The following is a 10100-nucleotide window of genomic DNA, read 5'->3' on the forward strand; positions in this document are numbered from 1 at the left end:
CACAAACAAAAACGAAACAATGCGTGGAATTTATCTGGGAATAGGTTACTGAAGGAAGGGGCGAGCTATCTCGCTGGCGTGTTTAATTTGATTCCTTGGTTAACATAAGGTATGCTACCTTTTTTTCCACAAAATTGTGTCTGCTAATAAACTTAAACATCAACACAAACAAGCGTGATCTCCTGTGGAATCCCTGACTGCGCCTTCAACATTAGCCTACTATTATTTGTTGACATGAAACCTGAACCGTTCCTGTTCCTGAAGTTCACTTGCGTCTATTTTTTTTTTTTATTAGGCAACTTTTTTTGCAGTGGCGCTTGAATACATTGTAGGGGAAACACTGGTCTGCAGTGTAAATTTATCTTTATGTAAATCCTAAACATGTGAACAGTGGCGTTTTCTCCCGGAATCCAAGAGAAGTCAGGCTTCCCCTATCTCATCTGCCAATCAGCGTTATTGTAAATGAAATAAAACATTAGATTTTTTTTTGAAAAATAAAATATTGTATTTAATCATTTTATGGTTTTGTTCATTCTTCTGTGCTGCGCTGCCGTGGCCTACTGGTTAGCACTTCGGACTTGTAACCGGAGGGTTGCCAGGTCGAACCCCTCCAGTAGACACGTCTGCAAGGCACAGAAGAATGAACAAAACCATAAAATGATTAAATACAAAATTTTATTTTCCAAAAAAAAAATAGGCACCTAACCCCTCACTGCTCCCCGAGCGCCGCTGTTGTTGCAGGCAGCTCACTGCACCGGGATTAGTGTGTGCTTCACCTCACTGTGTGTTCACTGTGTGCTGAGTGTGTTTCACTAATTCACGGATTGGAATAAATGCAGAGACCAAATTTCCCTCACGGGATCAAAAGAGTATACAGTGATGGCCAAAAGTGTTGGCACCCATGCTAAAGTTGACTGAAAAGAGGAATATAAAATCATCTTTTGGAAAATGATTTCAGTTAGCCTATTAGCTGGTTTGATTTGCATTGAGCTCTATGAGCATCAAACCAGCTAATAGGCTAACTGAAATAACACCCATGCAAATCTCTAGGTATGGTGAAGGGTATGTGATGATGTGGGGCTATTTTAATTCCAAAGGCCAAGGTAACTTTATCAGGATGCACAGTATTCTGGATCCATGAAATAACTGGCCTTTAAAAATAAAAATCTGCCTGTCTCTATGGGAATTTAACATAGGGGTGTCAATACTTATGACCCCTGTATTTTAAGGAAGAACATTTATTTATTTATGATACATTATTCATTCACTAAGAAAATTGGTGTCCCTAAAGGTTAGATATTTCCTCATTTTTCACTTAAGGCATTAAGATCAATTTCCAAAAGATGATTTTATATTCCTCTTTTCAGTCAACTTTAGCATGGGTGCCAACACTTTTGGCCATCACTGTATATATACTATACTTATACTTGTCATCTCTATCATTCCTTTTATATTTTGTGTGAAACAGTGCCCCCATAAATGTTATGTAGTGAATGAAACACAGTATTACACTCCCATTGTCTTCAAGTGGCATCCAGCCCGAGTTGGAATCATCATCACTACGCAACATGAGAAAAAAAGATGATCAACCAATCAAATTGGGTATAGTCATGGTCACTGTCAAACTGTGATGACAGAATTTAGAATTGTTAGTACAAAACAATTTTAGTAAACTACCTCTTCAACAACGACTTCAATTTAAATCTATAAAAAAAACAGAGCTTTTGTGTGTAAGCAGCTGTAAAAAACTAAGCATCCACCCACACATTGCATTGATGTCACTTCCTAACAGTGTATATCTTTATAAATGACTGCCAGTGGAAAAACATGATGAAGAGTGTTAAGATGAAAGACCTTGTGACTCTGGAAATCAAGAGCTTCAACAAGTTCAATATAGATTATACCAAGTTTTACTAAACCAAAGTTTTTTGTTGTGCAGTGCTGTACACTCATCACACCAAAATGGGGTCAACCTCACCTCTCTAACCACCCACCCCAGCCCAAAACAGTGCAAATAAGCACAGTGGGCCTTCTGGATATGGCCATGCATGCTGTGGTGGCTAAACAAATAGCACAGATATACTGAAACTGGCACAGCTGTAAACAAAAGGTGCCACACTAATGTAGTTGATGGTGAATATAGCATTCACTATGCTGATCATACAAAGAATTGAAACTGATAAGGGGCTGGATGACGTCACACCTGTAACAAAGCGTGATGACTTTAAAAACATAGCTACACAAATGTTATTTTTAACGGCACAAATCAGCACAAACATAGCACAAACGATTGAGACAATTTTGGTGTGTTTTGGACATTGACGAGGGGCTGGTGACGTCACGCGAGTAATAAATAAACCATAATAACATAGTAGCACAAATGTTTATTTTAACGGCACAAATCAGCACAAACCTAGCACAAACGATTGAGACTATTTTAGAAAGATTTCGACATTGATGGGGGGCTGAGTGGCGTCACACGTGTAACAAATAGCGTGGAATATCTTAAAAAACATAGTAGCACAAATGTTACTTTTAACGGCACAAATGAGCACAAATGTAGCACAAACGATTGAGACTATTTTGGGGAAATTTGGACAAGTATGGGGGGCTGAGTGACGTCACTGGCCAGAAAAATGTAAAGTTTAATTACTTAAAACCCTTAACAGCACAAACGATAATTTTTACGGCACAAACCGGCACAAACGTAGCACAAACGAATAGCAGTGTTTTTAATTTTTGAGTAACATGGGGGGCCAGCTTCACGCAGGTGGTTTGATCAGTGGAATGGAACTCGGCCTCATCCAAGGATTCCGACGGTACCTCATTTATGAAAATCGGGCACACGGATCAAAAGTTATCTGCATTAACGCAACATCCAATAAGCTAAAACGCATAAATAACGTGGTTGCTATGCTGGTTGCTACAGTGGTCGCTAGGTTGACATTACAGGGGTGGTTTCTAGGTTGTTGCTAGGGTAATTAGTTAGTTGCTCGTAAGCCATCTTAAGCTGATGGCATAAAGTGATTATTTTAAGAGATACATTTTCAAACCAGAACTGTGTATAGGTCATGGTTAAAAACGTATCAGAATCTCAGAAATAATCACGTAATGCAGCCAGTTTAAGATTTTTTAAGAAGTCAGATTTTTTAAAGGCAATCAAATTTCTGCTGACTCTCTTCTGGCTGCGGTTAAAGGCCAGCGCCTCCTAAGAGGCCTGAAGGGTCAGTTCTGAGGTTGTTGGCTGCTGGAACCGAAAAATGGACTGCATTTTCTTAAAAGACAATGTGACTGAATGTGACTGAAGTGCGGGCAAAGTTTGCACAGAAATGTACGATTTTTCCCACCCTCATCGACCTTGTCATAAAACTTGTTTAAATGATCACACGACGCCTCCTTGCTGCTTTGTCGTCTACATCAGCCTTTCTCAAACTTCTTTGACCTGAGGCCCAGTCAAGGCATACTTTGGGGTCATAGGGCCCACCTACATGAACCCATCCCCTCCTCCCACCCCCCCCATCAAATTGTAATGATATCACAATTATTATTATTTTTATACTATATTGCCTACATGCACTTCAAAACAGTCAATGTTTAAAGTGCTAAGATTGTTCACAAAAGTTTGTGAAAGCATGCACATCAGAGTACTGCTTTACTAATGTAAAATATAATTAGGCCTACACTAGATTCATTGTTTTTGCATTGTTACATGATTGATATGCTATTTAATTACATTTCATTTGAATGCCTGAATGTAAGAATTCAGGAAACACAATACCAGCTTTTAATATTTCTGTTGTTTACTAGTTTATGTAAATCACATAACACATGAACTGTTTACATACTGATAGCCCATTACTGTACACAATAATACTGTGCCCATTCATTAACATATATTAAACATCAGGGGTCTTGTTTACACATTTAAACCATATTTGCACTTCGAATTTCGCTTCCAAATTGTAGTAACTACATCTACGAAGTCTAAGGAAGATAACCATGTAGTCTGTTCAAAGATAAGATACATTTTGACAGAACTACAGACATTAAAACCATATTTACACTTCGAATTTCGCTTCCAAATTGTAGTAACTACATCTTCTACGAAGTCTAAGGAAGATAACCATGTAAGTTAGTCTGTTCAAAGATAAGATACATTTTGACAGAACTACAGACTTCGTGAAAGTAGTACCTAAAATGACTCCATTCACTTCATTGCAAAATCGCGGTTGGTCTGTTTACACATTAAAACCATATTTACACTTCGAATTTCGCTTCCAAATTGTAGTAACTACATCTACGAAGTCTAAGGAAGATAACCATGTAGCCTAGTCTGTTCAAAGATAAGATACATTTTGACAGAACTACAGACTTCGTGAAAGTAGTACCTAAAATGACTCCATTCGCTTCATTGCAAAATCGCGGTTGTTCTGTTTACACATTAAAACCATATTTACACTTCGAATTTCGCTTCCAAATTGTAGTAACTACATCTACGAAGTCTAAGGAAGATAACCATGTAGTCTGTTCAACGATAAGATACATTTTGACAGAACTACAGACCTCGTAAAAGTAGTACCTAAAATGTGTCCATTCACTTCATTGCAAACAGTGTGATAAATGGCCATCACGTAGTCGAATATTTCATTTGTTTTAGGTTTTCAACAATACAGATCAATCACACTGCCCGATAGTTTCAATCAATATGCAGGGCAGTTGAAAACATTCGGGGCTTAGCTCATAGAGTCTAAACGGTTTTCATAATTCCCATTTTGCCTGACTTGCTGCTCACTTTTAATAAATGAATCCACTGACTCAAGCCTCATTTGCACCACATTAATTAAATATTATGGACAATAACATTTTGACAATTAGAGGATGTAATGACATTTAGCTATCTTGACATTTTCTGTTTGCTAGAAACGAACTATAAAGCCACCTAGCAGAGTGGCTTTTAACCCTCTAACCGCCCATGTCGCAATATTGCGACAAGCGTCATTACTGAATAAAACAAACGATAGACGCGAGTACAGTGTAAAATCTCATTTGTACTCTTGACCACTAGTTGGCAGACACCCAGAGCTTCGATTCAAGCTCAACCTTTTTTTTCAAAGTTTTCAGGAAGCATGTGAAAAACACGCGAGAAACACATAAGAAGACGTGCATTTCCTCCATAACACGGAAGCAATGCAGGCCATAGTTTTGCACAAATTGAAGCAGAAATACACCAAATGTTGAAGAAAAAGTTAACATGTGATGGAGTCTTGGGTCTGTTATTTACCTAGTCTGATTCTGAAGGAGAATATCTGCCTTTTGGAGAATATGAGCGATCATCTAGTCACGCTGCGTCTGTGAATGGAGGTGCGTCATTTGCGTCTTTCCGACAGTGTTCACTAAGCATACCACGCTTATGTCGACCCTCTGCCCAACGTAGCTGAAGGTGCCAGTGGTAAAGGTGATGATGGTGTCCGTAATGGACGTAGTAAAGACAGCAGGGGTAGTAAAAATAGGGCTCTGAAGAACTACAAAGTCACCCGCGATAGGAACTGATTTGACCAGGCTACTTTATTGTATAGTAGAATAAGGTTTGTGGTAATAGTAATAGTTTACTATTGTTGGTTTACATGTGACTGTATTCCTGTTCATTTGTTATGTCGGTGAAATTACAAACTATTAAAACTGCTCAAATATGTTCAACATCTAGTATTTACTGAAATGTGCATAATTCACGGTGGTTACCATCCAGTGACGTCATAATATGCTAATTAGATGAGTAAATTCACCCCCTTCATAAACTTCTGTAAATACTAAATGATTTTCACATTTACAGTAGGACTTTATCTCTGACCACTTGCAAGCCATGGCCTTTTGAAATTTTGATGTACAAATCCAATTTATTCTTTTTAAACCCTGGCGGCTAAAGGGTTAAATAGCAATATGCATTATATGGTTTGTTATGCTTAGCTTAGGGAGAAGGGAACATTGAAGACTCACTAATTAGAACTAGGCAAAGCAGGCCACCACTGTTTGGCCAGCTCGAGACTGTAGGCTAGAGGCTGATAACAAACCTGAACTTGTAGGCTAGTCTAAATGACGAGAACAGGATAACTCCACCACCACCTTGTTATTGATGACTTCATGATTTCCTTGTAACGTAGGCCTATACCAAATATTAAATGCAAACAATGACATGCCCAACCTCGCGCGCGCACGTAGCCTACGTTCCAAATTATGTGTTATGGAAGGTAACGTTCGTGTTAAATCTGCTGCATGAAGAAGAGTGAGTTCACCCGTGTCCGCTTGTATGTTAAATACGTCCATCTCACCTCAAAGTTTCAATGCGCGATCGGAATAATGGTTTCATATTTGTTAGTCAACTGTACAAAATACATTCGGGGCTGAAGCCCTGGCAAAATCAGCTGGCTACTAGGCCTACCCCTCGGGCACAGAACTTGTTCATTGACAACGTCATCTGTCATGTAAAACATGCTCCAAGAGAGCTCATAAAGATCAATCACACCCATTAGGCCCTTTAATGCAAATCGGATCAACGATCACAATATTGTAACGTCGGCGCATAAAGATGTGTTAGCGTTCTCCAGCGAAAGGCATGCTGGGACACGAGGGTGAACATTTGGGGGGTTTATGTCGTTATTCTCCTAAGTTATAAGTGTAATGTTAGCGTCTTTATTGTGACATGTTTCCCTTTTAGTTATCCCTCATGTGTGTTCCTTTTCGTGTGGGGGGCTGGACCTCCCCTGTTGGTGTAGTATGTGTGTTTCCTTGACCTGCCCTGTGTGTATTGCAATCTGGGTCTGAATCCCTGACCTCGTTCGTGAGCCAATAAAGCTGCCATTGAACAACGTTGGTGTCGTGTGCATTAAACGTTACATTGGTGTCAGAAGCGACTTTTGAACATGGCCTCCGCCCAGCGAGAGAAGCGGGGAGCGGAAGACCATACCACTGGGTGGAGGCCTACGCAAGAGGATCCAGAGAGAGCTACTAAAAAGCTCGGGGCCTTCTATCGCTACAGCCGACGGAGGAGTGGAGCTATCGTCTGGAGCTGCCTGCGGCCATGGGAGAAGTTCTTGCCGGAAGAGGGGCCTGAAGTTGCGTTCGCGGAGAAGACGACGCTGGCCTGGGCGCTGACTCCGCTGCGGGCCGCGATGCGTAAGCAGAGCCGAGGGGGTGCGGCGAGGAAGAGGTTCCTGGACGATGGACGGTTGGCGGAGCCGCTGGGGGCAGCGAACTCACGACGGTGGGGCAGCTTCGTCGGAAAGGCCCTCTAGAGTGTGACTGGTTTTGTGTGTTTTAACTTTTGGGTGCGTGTGAGAGGCACTGTGCTGTGTGGGCGCCCGTTCTAGTTGGCCTGTTGGCCGGCGCCTTTTGAAAAAAGTTCGTTGTGTGGAGTTCGATAGCACGACCATCTCGGGGGTCGTGCCTTCGCCGAGGCCGCGAAGGAGTGGAACGGGCCGGGAACAGAGCAGTACGGCTCTGCGAGATGGCAACACGAGGAGGGACGCCGAAGACGGTAGCTGCAGCGGGAGAGCTCAGCGCGGTCCGGTTGCTGCGGAGTCGGTGCCTGTCTGTCCTGGTCGGCGACTCGACGGAGCGGAGTGGCGTTGGCGCAGCTTCATCTGGCCCCCCTCGAACCCCGGTGCTTGGTACAGTGTCGACGGTTGTAAGGCCACCTAGGGCCCCGTCTGGAGAGGAGGAGTGCCGTGGTGACACGCCGCGGAAAGGGCAGCCTGAGGGCGGCTGCTGAGAGGGAGCTGGTGACGAGCGGGTCGGCCACGTGGCTGCTAGCACGCCCGAACTGGATTGCTAGCAGCGTGGCGCCCCGTTGAGTGAGCTCCTGCGGCGCGTGCACCCCACGTGAGTTGGCGGAACTGTCGCACTGAACTGAGTGGCGGGCGACGCGCGCCGACGTTAGCATGTGGCTACCTCGTGGGCATTGCCGAGGACGGCAATGGTTTGTTGGGGGAGCTGTGTAACGTTGGCGCATAAAGATGTGTTAGCGTTCTCCAGCGAAAGGCATGCTGGGACACGAGGGTGAACATTTGGGGGGTTTATGTCGTTATTCTCCTAAGTTATAAGTGTAATGTTAGCGTCTTTATTGTGACATGTTTCCCTTTTAGTTATCCCTCATGTGTGTTCCTTTTCGTGTGGGGGGCTGGACCTCCCCTGTTGGTGTAGTATGTGTGTTTCCTTGACCTGCCCTGTGTGTATTGCAATCTGGGTCTGAATCCCTGACCTCGTTCGTGAGCCAATAAAGCTGCCATTGAACAACGTTGGTATCGTGTGCATTAAACGTTACAATATCAACAAGCTGCATTCCAAAAAAAAAACATTTCAGAAGCCATTATTAAGCCATAGAGATGTGCTAGGTGTTATGGATCTCAGCTATCCTTCATCTCCTGGTTGCAGCGATACAACGAGACTGTTTGTGCACGTTTAAGGTACCTAAACAACGACTATATTAACAGTTTTTTTTTTTTTTTTAAGAAAAGTTTTGGGTGGGCCTGTTGAAAAGTGGGTGGGCCTAGGCCCATCCAGGCCCACCTGTAGCGCCGTGCCTGGTGAACGGTACTGTTTTTCTTTTTAATAAACTGCCTGTAGACTTACACAGTTCTCAATGCTTCGGTTTACATGTAGATACCCTCATTATGCTACGGTGTAAGTGTGTTGCTATTTGGAGCCTTGGTAGCGATTTATTTTTACCTTTAGTTCGTTGTTTGGTGGGTCAGGTGACGAGCCGTCGAATCACAGCACAGCACCCAGAATGCATTGCAACACACCGTCATGAAGGGACTCATCGTTAGTTCGGCTTTAAATAGCATACAGAACCTTTAGTATTTTAACGTTGTCTGTAAGCTCCACAGATTGTGGCAAGACAATTGAATTCACCCTTTGCTAAGCCACACCCGAAAACCGCCACAGGCCAATCGTGGCTTAGCAACCCGTCACTAGGCACGGGAGGTCTGACAAGCTTTTCGAGTTTTGCCATGTTAACCTGTGGAGTCTGAAGGCCTGTGGGTCATGAAGGGCACTTATTTGGATGTGTGGTGCCCTAACCCACGTAAAGACACAGTGAAATAACATGTTACACTATAGAAACATGATATAATTAGGAACACATATTGTTCTTACTATAAAAAATGGCATATTGCATGATATTTTCATAACCGCGAGATACACGCTTCACGATAACGGCAAGAAGTTGTTAACAGACGTTCACCAAGATGTATAGCCCATCAGCAATCTATTTAAAATAACACCTATTTGAAGTACCATTCATGATATGTTGTCAAATATTGAAGTTGTGGGAAGTACATACACTCTAAACCCAGATTTAGTTGTAATAAATATGTTAGGTGGTCACTACTAATGTTTGTGTGTTTTGTGAAAACTATGTCATAACTAAAAGAAATTAGTTGATTGTACTATTTAAGTGAAATATACAGTGCACTGATCATGTTAAGCAGAGACAACGATAAATGTTATGTTTTTGCAAGGCAGAGGAGGGGTCTAATAAAAATTCTGCCCATCAACCGTTCCTCCTGCTTCTCAGTCCACACAGAGACATGAATGACTCCATGCATAGTGCTGCTGTGACATAGGCTACTACATCAAATGGTGGGTGAACTTTCTGATGAACTTGTTTGTTTACATGATTAACTTACATTAACCTGAGAAACCTAAGGTAACATTAGCTTCGTTGTTAGCATGCTAGTAGTCTTTCGGACAGTTAGCTCATGGTAGCTACCTTCCAATGGGTGTGTATGGCAGATTATAACAATATCACATATGTTTTCGTTTAAATATACTTGTCTTGGTGCTACTTAGTTTAATTCAGACTTTATCATTGAAATTGGTGTTTCTGTCTGTAGACAGTTTTAGCTAACCATAGCAGCACATGTTGGTTAGCTTTTGGCTAATGTTAGCCGATGTCCATTCACTTATTTGTTGCATTCATATATAGCAAACTTTTATTTCAACTGAGTAAACTGGGCTTGCTGGATCAAACCCACTAATTATGTGGGCAACATTCTCTAACAGCGATCAACTTGTCATTTTTTCTGTCAAACAAGCTGTGAATT

This window comes from Alosa pseudoharengus, unplaced genomic scaffold (assembly GCF_046254945.1).
Source record: "Alosa pseudoharengus isolate Yale_2024_CS ecotype anadromous, Long Island Sound unplaced genomic scaffold, YU_APseudo_1.1 YU_APseudo_1.1_scf_2, whole genome shotgun sequence".
NCBI classification, from domain to species: domain Eukaryota; kingdom Metazoa; phylum Chordata; class Actinopteri; order Clupeiformes; family Clupeidae; genus Alosa; species Alosa pseudoharengus.